Source organism: Nerophis lumbriciformis, linkage group LG21, assembly GCF_033978685.3.
Source record: "Nerophis lumbriciformis linkage group LG21, RoL_Nlum_v2.1, whole genome shotgun sequence".
Taxonomy (NCBI): domain Eukaryota; kingdom Metazoa; phylum Chordata; class Actinopteri; order Syngnathiformes; family Syngnathidae; genus Nerophis; species Nerophis lumbriciformis.
In genome coordinates, this window is record NC_084568.2 from 33,424,824 (window position 1) to 33,447,177 (window position 22,354).

Here is a 22,354-nt window from a genome sequence, read left to right on the forward strand (position 1 = left end):
ACAATGGTTGGTAACAAGAAACTGACCAGTTTATTCAAGGATAAACACAAAATAGACAAAATTATACATGACAAACAGAAATGGCATCATTGAACTAGGGCTGGGCGATATGGCCTTTTTTTAATATTGCGATATTTTAAGGCCATATTGCGATACACAATATATATCTCGATATTTTGTCTTAGCCTTGAATGAACACTTGATGCATATAATCACAGCAGTATGATGATTCTATGTGTTTTGATTGATTGATTGAGACTTTTATTAGTAGATTGCACAGTGAAGTACATATTCCATACAATTGACCACTAAATGGTAACACCCCAATAGGTTTTTCAACTTGTTTGAGTCGGGGTCCACTTAAATTGATTCATGATACAGATATATACTATCAGATATATACTATCATCATAATACAGTCATCACACAAAATAATCACATTGAATTATTTACATTATTTATAATCCAGGGTGTGGAGGGGGGCGCCGGATGTAAGTGTCAAAAAGACAGCCAAAATAGTTTGATATGAGAATAAATCTAAAGTTAAAATATAGGGTAGAAATGCAACCATTTGCATGAAATGTAGTCTTGATTTTCAAAATTTTCTTTCAAGGCTTGCATGTCTACATTAAAACATTCTTCTTCATACTGCATTAATATATGCTACTTTTAAACTTTCATGCAGAGAAGGAAATCACAACTAAAAAAAATCACAAATTTTTCCATACGGTGTTGATGTGGAAATTTTTGCCTCTGCATTTTGATGGTGTGGACGTGTGGCACCGAATGGAGATAAGCGTCTCGACAGACGTCACAATATTTGAACAATGATGACGAAAACTGTTTTCTCTGTCGTGTCCGTGTGTCGAAAATTGTTATGCGCTTATTTTTTTATTTGATTTTGTGCGTTGCATAGATTTGCTATGCGCAGAGGACGCTTAAACAGTGCGCAATTGCACAGGCGAGCACCTTAGAGGGAGCGTTGCTTGCACGGCTGCGCTAGCATCACAGCTAACGTTAGCCATGCTGCTACCTCTCTGCTCGGGGAGGACGTATACATATGTGACTTATGACGTGACAGTATGTGACGTGTGTAAGAAGGTGCACTTGCTGTCTGTGAGAGGGAGACACAGGAAAGAGTGAGAAGAGCCTGTCGTGTAATGCCAGCAGCTAAAAGCAACTGCGTGAGAATTCACAGACCTGTGGATGTGTTGAAGGTGTGCTGGAAAATGCAGAACGGGATTACGGAGCAGCAGAAAAGTGGAATGTATTATTTAAATCGGTGCGTTGGAAAACACGGACCGGAGTTTTTTTAAAACTGGATCTGGATCGGCATTTTCCCATGCCTTGCCGATACGCAATTTTTGGCAAATATCGGCAGCCGATCCGATCCAAATATCGGATCGGGACATCCCTAACATCAGTACACACTACAAGTAGGACACTACTACGTTTTGTTTTTTTTAGTTGCTTGGTCGCTCTCTGTGCGCGTGCACAAGAATGGAAGCAACACACGTAAGTTAACTTCATGACTTGTCGTTAAACAAGGACTAAAAACATAAGGTAATGTTGCACCTTTCTTATGACACAAAGCAAAAAGTCTTGCTTGTCAAAGCTGTCCCATCAGGTAGAGGTGCCACAGCGATCATATCCAAAACAGCTGACTGTCATTAGCGCTGGCGGAAGTGTTGCAAAGCCCATTTTAATGTGCCTTTTTAATCAATGTAAAGTGAAAATAGCAGCATATTTACTTTCAAACATAAAGTAAATCCTCTTATAGTGTGTTTAAAGGCAGCGTTGTTGAGCTTTAAAAATGACAGCGCACGACCATGACGTCATCTCAAGTCTCCGTTTGTGCCGTGTACACGCATACGCTCAGCGGAGAGTTTTGGAACTCTACACTTTGGCCAGCGTTTGCAAAAGTCTGCGTTTTTAAAGACAAAAGTATGCGTGTGCGTGTGGACAAGAGGCCTTAACGCAGAGATAAGTATGCGTTTATTAAGTATCTGTGTTCGTGTGGACATGGCCTTAGAGACAATTACTCCATTTTTTGTCATGGAGTAATGGCATACGGTAGCTTAAACTTACAGTTGTGTAGATGTCACGATCAATGACTCACCTGCTGATGGCATTTTAGCATCAAAAATGAAATCTGTCCTCTTCCCTTTCATCTAGACCAGGGGTCGGCAACCCAAAATGTTGAAAGAGCTACATTGGACCAAAAATACAAAAAAAGTAATATGTCTGGAGCCGCAAAAAATTAAAAGTCTTATATAAGTGTTATAATTAAAGCAACACATGATGTAAGTGTCTATATTAGCTATATTAGCCTACTATCAAAATGACTATGTGTCACAGGCTGATGCAAATCTTCGTTGACAGAAATGTTAAAATGTAATATTTATTCTACACATTTTTACAACATTGGAGAACATTAGTAAAACTTCTCAGAGGGTGAGATAACACCTGGAAATGACTGTCTTAGAATGTGCAAAGGTATAGATGTGTGTGTCCAAGTTAAAGGAAATGGCAGGCTGTCTTCTTCTAATGCATTTATTACAATCTTTGCATGCTGGGTAATGTTTGCTGTGGTCTGGAACAACATGGCACACAAACAACTATCAGAAAAGCAGCCAATATTACATACAGATAATGTGTCATGAGACATGCAAATATAAATTAAATACACACACGACATAAGTAAAGTAAATTAAATGAGCTCAAATATACCTACAAACGAGGCATAATGATGCAATATTTACATACATCTAGCCTAAATAGCATGTTAGCATCGATTAGCTTGCAGTCATGCAGTGACCAAATATGCCAGATTAGCACTCCATAACAAGTCAATATCAACAAAGGCCACCTTTGTGCATTCACGCACAGTATAAAATGTTTGGTGGACAAAATGAGACAAAGAAGAAGTGGCATAAAACACGTCTATGTGGCAGCGTCGGAAAAAGTTATACATGTAAACAAACTGTTGAGTCACAGTCCACACAATGGTGAGTTCAAGGGCCGCGGAAATTAGTGGGACAAAACGGCGCTCGCCAAATGCTCTCATGAGTAAAGCATAAACACAAACATATTAAACAGTGGGCTTTCTAACAATTAGGAAGGTTTGTGTCGTGTTTGTTCTCCGACAGAAACCATATTACGACAAAAAATATATTTTTCACCCCATTTTTTTTCCATTTCCATACATTTTTGAAAATCTCCATGGAGCCACCAGGGTGTCGCTCAAGAGCCGCATGTTCTAGATGCACACATATTACAATGTGGAACATGTTAAATCCATATGTTTTTGTTTTAGCGGTGAGAAACCCCAACTTCCTCATCCAACAAGGAAAAACATCTGATTGGCTCTCCTTCGTAAATACTCCCCACCCCTCTTTCATATGCCCTAACTTCCATCCATCCATTTTCTACCGCTTGTCTCTTTTGGGGTAGCAGGGGGTGCTGGAGCCTATCTCAGCTGCGTTCGGGTGGAAGGCGGTGTACACCCTGGACAAGTCGCCACCTCATCGCAGGACCAACACAGATAGACAGTAACTTGTCCTAATAAATTAAATATGATTGGATTCCCTTTCTGTCAACATTTTTGTCCAGTTTTTATTCGTTGAGTAAAATGTCAGTTAATTTAGTTTTCGTCTTCGTCAACGTGCAATTTGTTATGATTCGTTATTGTTTTAATTTTGTCAGGGGAAAATAGGTTGTTGACGATAAATAAGATGCAGATTATTATTAGGAACCCTGTGGCAATTCTCCAACTGCCGTTTAAGGTCTGCAGTCCTGGATAGCGCAGCACGAGCATCCCGCCAGACACGGTAAACCTGCTGCAGGTGCAATTACGTCGAGGGAACGGATACAGGAGGTTGGAAGCCATAGTTGGACTTGAAATGTTGGATGTAGTTGTTTGGGGCCAATAAATATTTACAGTATTAAACACGCTTTTTTTCCAGACATTTTTCTCGGTGAAAAAATGCCATCATTGATTCAGGTCAACTCAATAGGATATTGTTCCCACCTTCAGTAGTGTTCAAGGCTTGTACAATGCACGCGTTGTACCACCCTGTAATAACAGCACACCCCATTATTTAAAAGCTGTCTGCCTGTTGTGTTTTATATTTGACTTTGACTTTGTTGTCCTCAGGCTCAAGCTGCTGACACGGCAGCTCATCAGCCGGCACCGATGGGACTCCACAGCGTGTTCACCGACAACAGGTGAGCTCACTCCGGTCTGTAAATCCTCTGCGGTGAGCGGGGGGGACACACGGAGCCTTGTCCAGCGGGGAACTAAGCATTGATCAATGCAGTGAGGCAGGACAGGGGGAAGGGAGCCACAAGAGAGAGAAAGGCCAGTGCCATCGCTCTTCCATGATGCTCAGGATCTGGATCCGCTGGGCTCCCGGGCTAAATTAAAACAACCGGCGTCTCATTGATTCCAGCGCTGACAGGGACCATACATCACCGTATAGCCAAGGAGAGGGGACAAGAGAGAGCCGGGAGAAGGAGGGAGGGGAAGGTGAACGGAGTGGTACTCCCAAATACGGCAGTGGGACAAAATAGCACCACAGAAGAGAATAAAGGTGGCGTTATTGAAAAGAATGTGGGATACATTCCATTAAGCGTGGAGAGGGGAAACGATGAAAGAGCATCTTTGCATGGTAAACCAAATGACATATTTTTCTTCTATATCTTTTCATTTTATCAGTGTCTTTCAGCATGATTGTCTTGCCTTTTTTTCCTTTCACACACTCATTGTGCTTTAGTAGTAAAATGTGTTTGAATTGAAATATAATTAACTAGTTTTACATGATTTCCAACGCATTTATAGGAGTGTTTTTATAGGTCAGGTCCTATAGTACAGCATTAGATTAGCATCAGTAAAAGTAGATGACATCTGTTGTTTGGGCTTTTAGACTTAAAACGCATGTTGAGATTTTCAATAGAGGTGGTAATGGAGACTGAATTCAATAATACTCGAGGCACCGACCAAATTATGTTGCTTCTTCCGATACACGTAATATCAAACAGATTTTCGACATCCTGGTTGCTCGTAACGTCACGTACAGTTGCAGACTCCGGCTTAAGTACTTTGCTGGCATATTCATTGTAGACTGCATCTAGGTAATGTTGTAATTTTCCATGTCAACAAAGCAAGCATGCCTGATAGAAAGCGCTTAAAATTAAGGTTCCACTTTTCAAGCTAGCTTGATACTAATTTACATTGAATAGGTTACAGACATGGTACTGATTGGCATTGGTGATTTTAACGCCTCCAAATTTGGCAGTCAAACATAAAAGTTAAGTTAAAGTTAAAGTACCAATGATTGTCACACACACACTAGGTGTGGTGAAATTATTCTCTGCATTTGACCCATCACCCTTGGTCACCCCCCGGAAGGTGAACGGAGCATAAATGCACGTTGCAGTTCAGCTACTGGTGTGTTATAATTACAATACTTTCAATTAGGGGTGGACTGGACAAACAATGACTGTGGACTTTGTTGTCCAGACTTTCTCACTGCATTCTGAGAAAACCCCTCAGTTTGTATTTCATATAGTTAGTTTATGTGTGCTTATGTTTGTTGAGGTTTTTTCTTGCTCATACCACAAGACACTTACAAATGGTAAGGTGAACTTTTGTATTGTATTCTATTAACAGCGATGGACCAGGAAAGTGCGAGGAAGAGGTTTAAAGTAAAATTTCAAAAGAAAGTGCCCAGTCATTTACTATTTGGCGTTTTCCAAGCTATTTTTGGTTAAGCCTGTCTCGTGTCTGCGGTAGCATGTCCCTGGGCTGGACTTGCAGAGTTATCGCACACATACCAACACAGCCAAAAATAAATATGCAAATAAATAATAATAATGTACTGAAACAAACATTGAGTATTGAAAACGATTCCTAATTTTTATCTCATATCAGTATGTGAAAGGTTCCTATTCCTAATCTATCTTCTGGAAAAAAGAGTCAGTCTTTGCTGAGAAAAATATTAATAGTCCGTGTGTGCCTACTGAGTCACCCAGGTGTCTTTATCCTGGCTTATATAGTGAGGATCCTAGTAGTGGTAAAGTACCCGCAGTAATGTTGCTGTTTTCCCCAGATGGCCAATGTAATTGTGGCGGTGGGGGTGTGGTTAGATTTGTGACTAGGGGGGCGTGGGCAAATTGACATCATAATTTAATTTGCATAACTGCTGATGATGCATATATTTTCTTTAAAAAAAGAGCAAAAAAAGGTATACTGTACATTTAAAAACAAATCTGTTATCAGTAATAAACATTAACATACACGGTGTAACAGGGGTTAGTGCGTGTGCCTCACAATACAAAGGACCTGGGTTAGATCCTGGGCTCGGGATTTTTCTGTGTGGAGTTTGCATGTTCTCCCCGTGACTGTGTGGGTTCCCTGCGGGTACTCCGGCTTCCTCCCACCTCCAAAGACATGCACCTGATGATAGGTTGATTGGCAACACTAAATTGGCCCTAGTGTGTGAATGTGAGTGTGAATGTTGTCTGTCTATCTGTGTTGGCCCTGTGATGAGGTGGCGACTTGTCCAGGGTGTACCCCGCCTACCGCCCGGGTGCAGCTGTGATGGGCTCCAGCACCCCCCGCGACCCCTAAAGGGACAAGCGGTAGAAAATGGATGGATGGATGGATATACCGTATATTACCAATTAAACGCCCTTGTGCAAATAACCGCCCATGTCCTAATAGCCGCCCGGGGTCTGACCCCATTTTGTGAATTAACCGCCTCTTCCTAATAACCGCCCATGTCCAAATAGCCGCCCATGGGCTGTTATTTGCATAATTTAGATTAAAATCATATTGATTTCATTAAGCCCAATTTATAAGCTAAAAAGAAAAGCAAAGGTGCAGTAATTCTGGTAATTACGGTAACAGCAGACGTTACGTGGGGATTCTGGGTAATCAACATATTGCAATGGGTCACCGCATATAGCGTAACACACACTCAACGACAACAACAAACCCACGAGGAAAAGTTTCAACATGGCAAACAACAGTAGCAGTGAGTTGAATGAACAGGATACCGGTACACCACAACTGATGGACGGGAATACTTTAAGGGGGAAGAAGAACAGAAAGTTTGACTTAAAGTTCAAGCTAGCGGTTGTGAAGTATGCATAACAGAATTCTGGTTTGGCGGCGGCCAGGCAGTTTAACATTGACCCAAAACGTGTACGAGAATGGAAACAAAAAAAGGGAGAACTACTATCTCGGTCGGCAATCGATGGAGAACGGGCTCGCTCATCTGGTGGAGGTAGGAAGAAAGTGAGCGATGAGCTTGATGCTAATTTGTGTCAGTGGATACATCATGTATGCTGCTTTATTTAAAACTTAGAGTACTGTAGCCTTTATTTTATTTAAGTGACAGTATTATTGTTCTGTTTTGATGGTGGGATTTATACTTGAGTACTTGGTACCATAATTGTATTTTTCCCGGTAGGCTGCTTTATTTAAAAAGTTTATTTATTTTTAGTATTGGTATTCTATTTGACAATTGTTGCACTACTGCCATGTTGAGGCCTTGTTGATCTCTTGTCTTTTGATAGCCTACCTCATGTTGATCTCTTGTTTTTTTGTTTGTATGTTTACAATAGTTTTACATTTAATATTTTTTGTACGGAAAAAAAAATACTGGACAGTAACCATTGTAACCAAATAATGGCCTGGTGCAGGCTGGTGCAAAAATAAATAAAAGCCTTGTGCAAATAACCACCCATGTCCTAATAGCCGCCCGGGGTCTGACCCCATATTGTGAAATAAACGCCCGGGCTACTATTTGGTAATATACGGTATTTTTTCTTATATGGTTTTGCTCTGGTTTATAATTGTTGCCGCCTATTGTACAACGTAACATAGACCGTACACATATTCGCAGCAGGTCTACAAGATGAACAGCCACTGGCATGTTAGAACAAAGTGACTCAGGGAAGTCAGCGAGTCAGATCCGTAGGATTGGCTCTGAGGGCTAGGTCGGTCGGGCTGTGGTGTGAAGCGGGGTTGTGTGGTGCCTCGGTATTCCTACCGACATCTGTCACCTGCTCAAGTTCTCTCCACTGTCCTTCTAATATTTACTCATTGCACATGTTGTGGATCGCTGTCCACGGGTATATCTCGGATATATTAAAGGGGAACTGCACTTTTTTGGGGGAATTTAGCCTATTGTTCACAATCATTATGAAGTACTTTTTTTGAATGCATTCTAAATATTCAATAAACGTTGCTCTATTATTATGCCTATAAAATCAGATAAATAACCATTCAAAAAGCGGCAACAATACTGCATTTTGTGACTTGAATATTAACCAAGCATTAGTGATATTGTTATTATAAGCGCTAACACGAGAACTTTTTACGTATGTCCTTATGTCTACATCATGGAGTGGTCTGCTGTTTCCTCGCTTCCTTGCTCTCTGTAGGTTTATTGTAGATCATAAATCATGCATCTCACCTGACAAATAGATGGCAGAGGAGATAAGCCGACAAGGCAGGACACTTTGTCAGCCATTTAGAACCTGGAACTGGCAAGAACGGCACGTAAAACGCTTGTTCCCCGCCGCCCCACCCTGTTTCTTTCCGAGGATTATCAGTCATTCTCTATCTAAATGGGAATATATGAACATCCTAGCAGTCGGCATCCTAATGACAACAGACCTTGTACAGTAGGTGATGTTTTATTATGTTTGTTTGCTCTCATAGAGTGAGTAATAATCAGTGATGAAGAAAAAAATGTTTTTGAAATTATTGCGCCGCGTATGCTTAAAAAGATCCATCCATTCTCCACCGCTTGTCCCGTTTAGGGCCTCGGAAGGTCGCTGGAGCCCATCTCAGCTGCACCCGGGCGGTAGGCGGGGTACACCCTGGACAAGTCTCCACCTCATCACAGGGCCAACACAGATAGACAGACAACATTCTCACACTAGCTGAGATAGGCTCCAGCACACCCCGCGACCCCAAAAGGGACAAGCGGTAGAAAATGGATGGATGGATGGATATCCATGTACACAATACATTACTCAAATTTGTTTTCATGTGAAAAAATATACATCTATTTTTAAGGTGAGGTGGCTTTTATTTTGCCACGGCGCTTTATCACGATCAACTCCATGTGGGGGAAACACAGAATGTGCTGTGTACTTTTCACTCTGTAGCCACAGATTAAAGGAGAGACGAGCTGTTGCTGCATGAAATCTCAATGGCAGTGATACTGCTGCCTTGGACAGCATTAGCTAAATGGCGCCATTAAAGATCTTCCCTCTCGCAACTGCAGAACACTTACTAGCCCCTGAAAGAAGCCGAGCCAGCTGAGAAAGATGGAGGTTGCCCTAAAACTGTTGGTTTTCACAATCACTGTAATGAGACAACAACGTAATTCAGGTGGAATAAACCATAGACCTCAAATGTTTACTTGCACACACTTGTTTGTTTCCAACCTTTTTCTCCAGCAATATAAAATATTTTCTATCTGTAGTTATGATTTTGTCCTGAACCACGAGTTATGTGCGGCAGCACTGATACCAAAATGGAGATAAACCTGTTGAAACCCAGCTCAGAAAACAGCCGATAGTTAATTGTTTCCAGCTTCCAGTCTTCTTGTAACAATGCAATTTGTTCACAGCACTATTGACTCCGTATTGTATAAGTGCCACTTAAGGCAAAAATCCAAGCAATTGTGAGTTGAGGTGTAAACCTTTACCCCTGTGGCATTTTCTGGTTTGCTGGAAATGGAAACCTGCCATTGGTCATCAGCGTGAAAGCTATTCCAAGGCGCTTGGATGGCGCTCTGGGGTGAAACAACAGCACCCCAACCCCTCCTCTTCCACCTGTCCCCCGTTCTTTCTGAGAGACAAGCAATATGGTAATGAGGGAATGAATATGGTGTGTGTGTGTGTCCAGCTGGTCTCCTGGCCGCTGTGGCCATTAATGAGGAGTAGCAAGCAGCCGAGCATGACACACACCAGCTGGATGTGTGCACACCTCCGCTGAGAGAGGAGTGCTGTGCCAATGAGACAGGAAGAGAAAGCTCTAAAGGAAGAGAGGTACTTATTTACAGTACATATGGCAAGCTGGGTTCATCCAAGTTGGCCTGAAAAATTGCAAAGGCTGGACTGTGTTCACTGATTGGTCTGTGCTGTAAACTCTCAGAGTTTGACAACAGGTCTTTCTGAAGGAATACTTTGCCAGGACTCTCCGTACAGTTATGAAGTATAATTGACCCATTTTCACCTATGCCAAATTATGATTTAATACTTGTAGTACATCAACTTACTTTTGTCTGTATACTATATATACAGTACAGGCCAACAGTTTGGATACACCTTCTCATTTTCATGACTATTTACATTGTAGATTGTCACTGAAGGCATCAAAACTATGAATGAACACATGTGGAGTTATGTACTTGACAAAAAAAGGTGAAATAACTGAAAACATGTTTTATATTCTAGTTTCTTTTGTGCACACTCTTGGCATTCTCTCGATGAGCTTCAAGAGGTAGTCACCTGAAATGTTTTTTTCACTTCACAGTTGTGCTTGAAGCTCATCGAGAGAATGCCAAGAGTGTGCAAAGCAGTAATCAGAGCAAATGGTGGCTATTTTGAAGAAACTAGAATACAAAACATGTTTTCCGTTATTTCATCTTTTTTTGTTAAGTACATAACTCCACAAGTGTTCATTCTAGGGCTGCAACTAACGATTAATTTGATAATCCATTAATCTGTCGATTATTACTTCGATTAATAATCGGATAAAAGAGACAAACTACATTTCTATCCTTTCCAGTATTTTATTGGAAAAAAACAGCATACTGGCACCATACTTATTTTGATTATTGTTTCTCAGCTGTTTGTACATGTTGCAGTTTATAAATAAAGGTTTGTAAAAAAAATAAATAAAAAAAATTGCCTCTGCACATAGCATAGATCCAACGAATCGATGACTAAATTAATCACCAACTATTTTTTTAATCGATTAGTTGTTGCAGCCCTAGTTCATTCATAGTTTTAATGCCTTCAGTGACAATCTACAATGTAAATAGTCATGAAAATAAAGAAAACGCATTGAATGAGGAGAAGGTGTGTCCAAACTTTTGGCCTGTATTGTATACATTTATATTTATTTAAATGTGTTTCCGATCATTGTATTTATTGGATAATAGGGATGTAACCGTATCAAAATCTCATGGTACGATGTCTCGGTGTTAAGGCCACGGTACAATGTTATTGTGGAATTGTCCGAAGAAAAGACTTTGTAAAAATGCCATAGTGTGTAAAATGAAGGGGCATGAATGTTTAGTATAAACATACTTACTGTAATTGAACACAAACAAAATGCTCAAATGTTCTAATCATATTTATTGCTACAAACCAGGGTTGTCTCGATACTAATATTTTGGTACCGGTACCAAAATGTATTTCGATACTTTTCTATACTATTCTAAATAAAGGGGACCACGAAAAATGGCATTATTGGCTTTATTTTAACAGTACATTAAACATCTGTTTGTTATTGCAATCGAAGAACAATTTTGTCCTTAAATAAAATAGTGAACAACTTGTCTTTTAGTAGTAAGTAAGCAAACAAAGGCTCCTAATTAGTCTGCTGACATATGCAGTAACATATTGTGTCATTTATACACCTATTATTTTGTCAACATTATGAAGGACAAGCTGTAAAATTTCTTTATTGATCTACTTGTTCATTAACTGTTAATATCTGCTTATTTTCTGTTTCAACATGTTCTGTCTACACTTATCACTATTATCATTATAATCACTTATTCTTCTGTTATTTGGATACTTTACATTAGTTTTGGATGATACCACAAATTAAGGTATCAATCCGATACCAAGTAGTTACAGGATCATACGTTGGTCATAATCTAAGTTCTCGTGTCCAGGGACATATTTCCTGAGTTTATAAATATAATATGAATTAAAAAAAAAAAATTATATATATATATATATATATATATATATATTTCGTGACAATAAAAAATATCAATGTAATCATAGTAGTATCGACTAGATAATGCCCTTGTACTTGGTATCATTACAGTGGATGTCAGGTGTAGATCCACCCATTACGTTTGTTTACATTGTGACGCCGGTGAGCTTTTGTATCCTCCTACGGTGTGTAGTGAAGCATGTTTAGCTATTCCTCGTCCTGCAGTGATAATGATATTTGTAAGAAACTTACTTTATTTGTCGCCATGGAGGCGAGGATTAGTGATTTAGAAGTAGCTAAAACACTGCCGATTGCCGACGGACATCAGCCGCTAACTAGCTAGCCATGTCTTAAAGCACCTCTTCCTGAGTGTGTTTCAGTGTTATAACTTCACCTTTATCTTTACTTTTTAGGCCAACATGCGTCCATTCTCCCTTTTCTGTCTACACACTGTGTCTGCTTGGAAGTACTCTGTGATTGTGCGCTGCCGAACATGCTCCTCTGCTCGTAAAACCAGCAATGTCATGACGTGATAACGACGGGCTGTCATGCCTGTAAAAAGAAAAACATATGGCGAACCGGTACTTTTCAGAGTATAGTACTGTTTTTGATTCATCAGTACTGCGATACTATACTAGTACCGGTATATCGTACAACCCTACTACAAACAAGTAGTGCAAGTAAGTAATAGTACTGGGACATCCACTGTTTCAAGCAAATATTTAAAAAAAAAACGTACTGTTGTATGTCTTTAAAGTGATAATGTATTCTTACATTATCACTTTAAAGACACACAACACTGTAAAACGATGTTCAGTTAAGTCTTTTTCAACGTTTACTTTCTGTGAAGCGGTGTCCTCCACAGTGTACATGTTTATATCAGTTTAGTAAAAGCTGTTTCTCATAAAGGTTAACTAACAATTTGACTTTTAATAATGTAAATACCATTAAAGTGAAGTTTGATTTTTTTTTAAATACAAAAATTGTTTCACATAACTAAAACAAGTAGGAACACTTTTTGTAACGAGGGCTCCAAACAAAATTCTGCTTTGGGCCCTAATTCAGCCAAGGGCAGTCCCCTCTATACATTTACTTCACACAGTGAAATATTTCAAGAGTGATTTACCTAAGTTTGCAATAATTTGACATAGCTTGCAGTTATGAAATAACCCAAACTCTGTTACTCATAACATTTTAAAATGTGTCATGTATAAAATTGTAAAATAATACTTTGTTCTCTAATCAGAAAATAACTGCACCAATTAATTTGTCTTTCAGTTTATTAAAGGGGATCTATTATGCGAAACCAACTTTTCTCATGTATTGTTCCCTGTCTTTTTGTATTTGGGATCTGCATAAGTCCTGCAAAATGTAAATCAAACCAGGAGGATATATTTGTAAAACAAACTTGCTATTCTTCATACTTTCTTCAAATGAGTCGTTTGGAATTTGCCCAATTTGTGACATGTTTCCCATTGCTAACGTGAGGGCATATTTCCTAATATGAAAGAAATTTACTCGAAGAGCTTTGCGTGAGTCTGCCATAGTAGTCTAACATTGTAGTCAATAAGTTCCTTCTTTTCTTCTATCATCTTTTTGTGGTGCAGACTGGTTTGTACATGCACATGCATCCTCCGCTGTTACCTTTTCTAATACAAAGTAGCGTATACTGTATTACAGTGTTTTTTTCTCTTACGCCCCGAGGAAGAAGAAAACATTATATGCTTTCCCGCAACTATAAATGTTATAATTTGTCTATAAAATTGTTATAATTTCACCTCTGCATAGCATTGTATTCTTATTAACATTAAAGGAAACAAATAATATATAAATCTGTCAGGTTCAAACACTGATGACATCTAATAATCAGACAAGAAGCAAGGAATCATGCAGAGGCAGAGTTCAATTTAGCTCGAGGAGACACATGTTTTGGGCTGTATTCTAGTTACAGATCCAAACTACGTTCTAAAAGTCAAGCCCGCACGCTTCCTCTATTTATTTGGAAGGGCCCTATTACATCACTGAAGCTGTCGCTGAGGGAAGCGGGTAATCTCGACAACTCCAGTTAGACACATTATATGATTATAGAATAAATAAAAATTAGTTGACGCAGGTCATATCGCCTTGTCTCTGCTCTGTCTGCGTCTCGGCAGTGTTCCTCCTTGGCAGCCAGCGGGCCAAGTCTGGACACAACACTGATAAAGTCGGCTGGCAATCTTTTGGACTGCCAGCTTTGCACAGATACGAAAATACCACTTCAGCACAATTGACAATAATTTATAGCAATGGCTCTTAAACATAAAGTTAGTGTGATAATATATACGTAATTATTTTAACAAAATCGCTTACAACAAAGAATACATTTATCAACATTGTTGTTTAGTCTTTAACAGAAAATATTTAATGTGCATCAATTTGCCTGAAATAAACAAACTAATCCTTATTTAAACTATTAACAGTTTTTAACTGACTTGAACCATTTAATACTAAACTCAAGAATTAACAATAAATTCTAATCGATCAGCAACATTACTACCTCAGGTGCACAATATATAAAACCCTACAAAACAAAAATCAATAAAATAACTTGGTTTTGTTTTTAATCAAAATGAGGAAGTCAGGGTTAATGGCTACAATGAGTAGTTTTGTAGTGCACAGTTTTTCGAAGCGGGGTTTGAAGCATGATACTGATTAAGCATGTTCCCCATTGCATCGTGGGGGGTCCGCCCCACTATTAGAGAAGAGCTCTGAATTACATTTTTTTCATGTGTTTATACGTTCGACATCGCTAACAATAGCATCTGTGTGTCCGCTTCATCCACCGTCAGGGTTTGCCCCAGATTGCCAAGATATTTTGGCGTTGGGGGCGTGGTTAGGGGTGTGATCACCATGATGTTCATCACATCATTTGTATAACCTTCTTTAAAAATGTTTAAAACATGTATACATACATTCAAAACAAATATGTTATTATTAATTAGTATCAACATATATTTTTATATCGTTTTGCAATATTTTCAATTTGTCCTTATTGTGCAATGTATTAAGAATTTTTTAAGTTTCCAGAGACTTTTAATGACTTTTTTTTTTAAATTAAAAACAACTACCACATCACAGACATGCTGACAACTTTCCAGAAAATGGCGTGTGTCTTGTTTACATCAGTTTTCGGCAGCACTGTTTTTGGTGATTTTTTTTTTTTCAGCGGCCATGTTTTCGGAGCATCACTTGTCAATAGTGCACAAATAATAGGCTATATACTGTATTTATCCATTCATACTGTAACGACCTGCTGGTGGTAATGTTTTATGCTTGTGTGGTTTTGATCTGATCTTATTTTTTCCCCATGATCACGAACACACCGTCTGTGCCTGAAAGCGTATTTAGGGAGAATAAAGAAGTGTTGTTGTGTGTCTGGGGAAGCGCATAGACAAAAGGTTTTTCATGAGAGGTCAAACCTGTTGGAATTAAGCTGTTTGGTAGCATAAGATTGGAAATAGAAGTTAAAAATAGCTTCTGACTTTGTGTGATTTCTTCTGGGGGCTACAATGCGTTATACATTACATCATTATTTATACTTCAATTTGTTTTCGCGTCAAAAATGTTTTTTAAGTGTGGCACAATGAAAATGCCGTGGTGGTGAGCCACATTCAGTTACATTAAGGGTAAACCCTCATAGTGTTTAAAGGTTGCAGAAAAAGTGCATATTTTTGCCATAAGTTTTTCATATTCAGATAAGGTAAGCGTTTCGAATAGCTTTTGTGGATATAGCCATTTTAATTTCCGACCTTGTAGCTGGAATGCTCATAACTCGGCTGTGACGTCATTCCCAGCTCTGACTTCCAACTACCGGGGTCCAAGGAACACAGCATATTTCAGCCTTTAGTTTGAATTGAATTCCTTGAATTCAAAGAACTTTTACGCCATATTCTGATTTCCTGAGATGCAGCTAAAGATCCAGGTTGATGTAATGTGGCTTTCTTGCGAGGTATTTCCTTTTCACCTTGCATCCCACGCTCAGCCTCCTTGAAAACCTTCTACAATAAGATCCTGCCCGCCATGTTGTGCTCTCTCTTTTTCACGGGCTCAGCTGCGGGACTCTCCTCTTTCAACCATCATTTTGCCTTTGTGTGATTCGTACAGAAAAAAACCTGGTGGAATAATGGAGCGACTCCTTGAGCAAGATGTTTTTGTACAGGTGGCCGACATGTGTGATAAAGAAGGTGGTATTTAAGTAGCAAAAATAGCTTTTTTCATTCTTGCTGCCTCATGTTCATAGTCTTGCATCCCTTCCTCCCTCTTTTAGTACAGCCATAATCTCCATGCTCTCTCTCTCTCTCCTTCTTATAGCCATTGTCTGTCTGGCTGATGTGAGACAATAGAGCATTCCATCATGGAGGTTGGAAGATACTAAATACCACTTGTCAGCTAGCGGTCCACGAGTGCTTTGCTTTAATCCCATTATGGTCATACAGACTGAAGACTTATTTTATTCTTTTTTAGTCTTGATGTATTAATCCAGTGATTCTCATTCCCTTACACAGGGAGCCTCCAATATTTTCCACGCCAAGGACCCCCAAACTGATAAAGAGGAGTGGGGACCCTCTACTGATATATCTTGTATACAGTTGAGTTTGAAATTAAACTGGTCCTAAAGGTACCTTGTAATTGTGCAATATAAATACAGGTGGTCTTCAGGTTATGAACGAGACATATCTGTCATGATCCGTGGTCGGGATCATGTTTTTGTTATGTTCTGTTAGTTTTAGATTGCATTAGTTCCTGTTTTTGTGCACCCTTGTTTGTTTTAGTTATGGCGACTTATGATTTTCACCTGCCTCTGGTGTTCGGGACGCGCACCTGTTTCCAACCTAGAGACATTATTTAAGCCTGCCTTTGCCAGTCAGTCGTCCTGGCATCATTGTTTGTCTCATGCCTGGACTACGTAAGTCGTGTTTATTTCATGCCACAGTTTCATAAGTTCTCTATGTCCATAGTCTATGCTAAGTATTTACTTTAACTCCAAGTGCGATCAGCGCGTTGTGCTTTCGCCTTGTTTTCCGTTTTTGTACCGTTTTGAGAATTAAATCATGTTTTTACCTGCACGCCTTGTCCGGAATAGTCCGTTTGCATCCTGGCAGAACAAAACTCGCAGTAAGCTGCAAAAACCCCGACGTGACAATATCGTATACCTAAAATATGATGTAGCTAAATAAACTCTTAAGTCACTCAAACTGTACACAGGACACATGAAGGCAATTCAAAATACATAATATTAAATACAAAGGTTAAATGACAGAATGACAAAAAGAGCCATCATGTGAGCTACTTTTCTGAGACAATTCATCTTTGTCACGCCAAAACATTACATTTGTCAAGCTCTCCAAAGCCAACCACACAAGCTTCACAATAAAACATCCAGCCTGACAGCAGTTATCTAAATCTGGTGACAAACTCAAGATCCGCAGGCCAGATCTAGCCCACCAAATAATGTTATCCATCCATTCATTCATTTTTACCGCTTGTCCCGTTCGTTATGTGGCCCTCAAAATGCGTCAAAATACTTGACAGAAAAAATACATGTACTGCATACAATTGCATATGTTTAAAACTTGAATACTATGTAATAATGTAAGTATTATATTATTATACTTTCTGTACTGTAGAAACCACCGTACACTTTTGATAAAATTCTGGTGACTGAGCTGCCAGCAAATACAGATTATTTGTTTTAGTGTATGTAAAAAAAAAAAAATACAATACTGTAATCAAATGCAAAGGAAATTGTGTGAAATCATTAAGCAAATTCATAGTTTTATATTCATACTGTTACAAACGGCTCTCTGATGGCAGCCTGCCTATGGATGTTCTTATTCACCCAGGTCATTGTAATCTCAGGGCACAACTGGACTGTTTGGTTTGTCTTCGAAGATGTTTCGTATCTCATCCGAGTAGGCTTCATTAGTTCATGCTCATAGACTTACATTGGTCAGATCTAGTCTCGCGAGTGCTGCCAAAACTCCAAATATTTACACCAGGATGGTGTGCCTGGGCAAGGATGTTTTCGCCCTATCGTAGTGAGAAAAACACTGCTTAAATGCAAACAAACAATCCTACTGTCAATGCCAACAACAGTCGTTGACGTGTAATTCCCCCTCGCTCGCGTTGAGTTCTTGTGTGGCAGAACGATCGCTGTGGATGGATCACTAACCGCCCAAAATAGTCGGAATCACCTACATTTGCATTCATTTCAGTTATGAACAATTGGCATTAAGGAGCATCTGTGAGCATAATGTGTCTAACTCCTGTTATTTGTTGGAGGCTAAATTGCATAGTCTTTTGGGAATGGTTGAAAGGACGGTGTTGTATGTGGGAGACCACCTCCTCTGTGCAGGGATGGTTTTTCAACCTTGACATGGATGGCTTTCCTCACTCCTCATTCGTACCATCCTTCTCCCTGTCCAGAATCTGTACATTTTTGTTCTCAAAGGAGTGCTTTTCATCCCTGAGGTGCAGGTAGACAACTGAGTCTTGGCCTGAAGACTTTGCTCATGGGATTCATCATTGCACTTCTATAGCATACACAAGATTGTTTTTGTGGATGTGAGGGGTCCGGTCTTTACGATGCACTAGTCTCTGTCCCAGAGTGTTGCCTGGTTTGAAGTGCACCAGGATATTGTGTTGGTTAAAAATTCTTCTGACCTGGTACATATCAATCAATCAATCTTTATTTATATAGCCCTAAATCACAAGTGTCTCAAAGGGCTGCACAAGCCACAACGACATCCTCGGTACAAAGCCCACATACGGGCAAGGAAAAACTCACCCCAGTGGGACGTCGATGTGAATGACTATGAGAAACCTTGGAGAGGACCGCATATGTGGGTAACCCCCCCCCTCTAGGGGAGACCGAAAGCAATGGATGTCGAGTGGGTCTGACATAATATTGTGAGAGTCCAGTCCATAGTGGATCCAACATAATAGTAGTAAGAGTCCAGTCCATAGTGGGGCCAGCAGGACACCATCCCGAGCGGAGACGGGTCAGCAGCGCAGAGATGTTCCCAGCCGATGCACAGGCGAGCGGTCCACCCCGGGTCCCGACTCTGGACAGCCAGCACTTCATCCATGGCCACCGGACCTGTGCCCCCCTCCCTCAAGGAAAAGGGGAGCAGAGGAGAAAAGAAAAGAAACGGCAGATCAACTGGTCTAACAGGGGGGCTATTTAAAGGCTAGAGTATACAAATGAGTTAAACCACGACAAAGCTAAGTCTGACATACCAATACGTGTTTTGATACGCTCTAATAAAATATTATGATCGACGGTATCGAAAGCAGCGCTAAGATCAAGAAGCAGCAACATGGATGACGCATCAGAATCCATCGTTAGCAGTAGATCATTAGTCATTTTTGCGAGGGCTGTCTCCGTAGAGTGATTTGCCCTGAAACCGGATTGAAAAGGTTCACAGAGATTGTTAGACACTAAGTGTTCATTTAGCTGCTGTGCGACAATTTTTTCGAGGATTTTCGAAATAAAGGGAAGGTGGGACACCGGTCGGTAGTTTACCATGAGGTCAGGATCAAGGTTAGGTCTTTTGAGCAGAGGATGAATAACCGCTTTCTTGAATGCTAGGGGAACAGTGCCAGAGGAAAGTGATAAGTTTATAATATTTAGCACTGATGGACCTAATAATACAAAAAGCTCCTTGATAAGTTTCCCAGGAAGTGGGTCAAGTAAACATGTTGTTTGTTTTATCCCACTTACACGCTGTAATAGTTCCTCTAATGTTATTTCATCAAAAAGAGAGAGACTATTTTGTATTGCAGTATCCGTCGTAGATACAGTTGTATCTGTGTTCATAGAACCCAGTTGTAGCTGGGATGCGTTGTTTTTAATCTCCTTTCTAATGAGTTCAATTTTCTTATTAAAGAAATTCATAAAGTCATCTGCCGAGTGGGTGGAGCTATTGGGAGGAGTCCCTTGTTGGGTTAGCGATGCTACTGTACTAAACAAAAATTTAGGGTCGTTTTTGTTGAGGCGGATGAGATTTGAGTAATATTTAGCTTTAGCTAAGGTAAGCATGCGTTTATACGATATTAAACTATCACTCCATGCTTGATGGAAAACCTCAAGCTTGGTCGCGCGCCATTTGCGTTCCAACTTTCTACATGATAATTTATGAGCTATGGTTTCCTCTGTAAACCATGGGGTGCGCCTTTTAGGGGCCCTTTTTTGTTTTAGCGGTGCTATACTATCAATGGTTTTGCGCAGGGCATTGTCAAAGTTGTTAGTGAGGTTATCAATAGAGCCGACATAATTTGGGAATGGTGCCATTACCGAAGGCAGTAGGTCAGCAAGAGTCATCGTTGTGGCGGCATTAATGTTGCGGCTGCTATAGCAGTTATTATTATTATTAGTTTGTTGACAATGAGTCAGAACTTCGAATTTTATAAGGTAATGATCGGACATTACTTTAGTATACGGGAGTACCATAACTTTGGAGGTGGTGACACCCCTGACCAGCACTAGATCTATCGTATTGCCGTTGCGATGCGTAGGTTCATTTATTATTTGTGTAAGACCACAGCTATCAATTATAGTCTGGAGCGCCACGCACTGAGGGTCCAATGGGGTATTCATATGGATATTAAAGTCCCCCATTATGATTATATTGTCTGCGTGCGTCACTAGATCAGCAACGAACTCTGAGAATTCATTAATAAAGTCCGAGTAGGGCCCTGGGGGGCGGTAGATAACAGCCATATCGAGAGGCAGCGGTGCGACAGACCTCATAGTAAGCACCTCAAACGATTTGTATTTATTATTTAGGTTAGGGGTAAGGTTAAAGTTTTCATTGTATATTAGTGCGACCCCCCCACCCCTTTTAAGGGGACGGGCAATATGCGCATTCGTATAGTTAGGAGGAGATGCCTCATTTAGCGCAAAAAATTCGTCTGGTTTGAGCCAGGTTTCGCTAAGACCAATGACGTTAAGATTGTTGTCTCTAATGACCTCATTAACTAATAACGTTTTGGGAGACAATGATCTTATGTTTAAAAAGCCCATATTATAAGTATTGGGCTGTTTTGACGAGTTTTTGTTTAAATTATCCGTAGTAGAAATATTAATAATGTTGCGTTTATTATACGTAGTGCACTTTAAATAGTTTCGACCATATCTAGGAATTGATACGACGGGAATTTTCAGATTGTTTGCTTGATGCTGCGATCGACTGAACGCATCATGATTTGCCACCTCAGTAGAATGCATATCTACCCCGGACACATTCACAACAGAAAACACATTATGTGAGTTGTGTGTTATTCTAAGAAAATTGCTATGCGTACAGGAATTATCCAGCCTGGCGCTGGCTAGTTCTAGCTTAACTGACTCCTCACCCGGACTAGCAGGCTCTGTAATTGCCTGTGACCGGGCTTGCTCTAGTGTAGTTAGTCAAATGTGACTTAAACAGTAGTCTATATTCTTAGACAGGATGATGGCGCCTTCCTGGTTAGGGTGAAGGCCGTCCCTCATCAGCAAGCCTGGTTTGCCCCAGAAAGAGGGCCAATTATCAATAAACGTTAGTCCCTGTTGTCTACAGAAGCTAGCCAGCCACTTGTTAAGCGAGACTAATCTGCTATATCTCTCATCATTGCCTCTCGCAGGCAGGGGGCCAGAGACAATTACTCGATGCCTGGACATCTTTCTAGCGAGATCACAAGTCCTGGCTATGTTTCTCTTTGTAATCTCTGACTGTCTCATTCTAGTGTCATTGGAGCCAACGTGTACAACTATATTCGCATAACTAGTGGTGCGATTAGCCTGTCGTACGTGTTTACTAGGCCTGTTGCGAGTTAGCTCCCTAAGATTAGCCTCTATGTCAGGTGCTCGGGCCCCCGGGATGCACTTAATTGTGGCTGGTTTGCTAAGCTTTATGTTTCGGGTGATGGAGTCCCCTATGACTAAGGTGTGGTGCCCGGTAGACTGGGGTGTAGGACTAGCTAAAGAGCTAAATCTATTATGCGTCTCAACCGGTACACCGTAGCTTGTAGGCCGCTTAGGACTGCTACAGGCTGGGCTAGTTAGCTCGCTACAGCTAACGCTAGCAGATGTGTCCGCAACATCTAAAGTTACGAGATTACTCTGCTCTAACTGGCGGACACGGCCCTCTAGCAGAGCCAGCCTCTCCGTGAGTAAGGTGCAAGACGCGCAGGAAGCCATACTCACGGTGTTTTCTGTCACCGAGTGAAGTTCCTGCTGTCTTCCGAGAAGTCCTGGTCACGGTGTGCAGGAGTAGACTCCTTCTGACCGGCGCCCGGCGACGCCTTTCTCCGCGCTAGCTTCGTTAGCTTAGCAGCTAGCTGCTAGCTAGCTGCGGG

At 40.4% G+C, this 22,354-nt stretch overlaps 1 protein-coding gene across 1 annotated transcript in view; it reads left to right on the forward strand.

Moving 5' to 3' along the window:
• col16a1 (collagen, type XVI, alpha 1) overlaps positions 1-22,354 on the forward strand; it is a 375,244-nt gene that overhangs the window by 18,184 nt on the left and 334,706 nt on the right. The window contains exon 5 of the mRNA XM_072915591.1: positions 4,157-4,227. The gene's annotated coding sequence lies outside the window, so the exon portion shown is untranslated. The remainder of the gene's footprint in view (positions 1-4,156; positions 4,228-22,354) is intronic.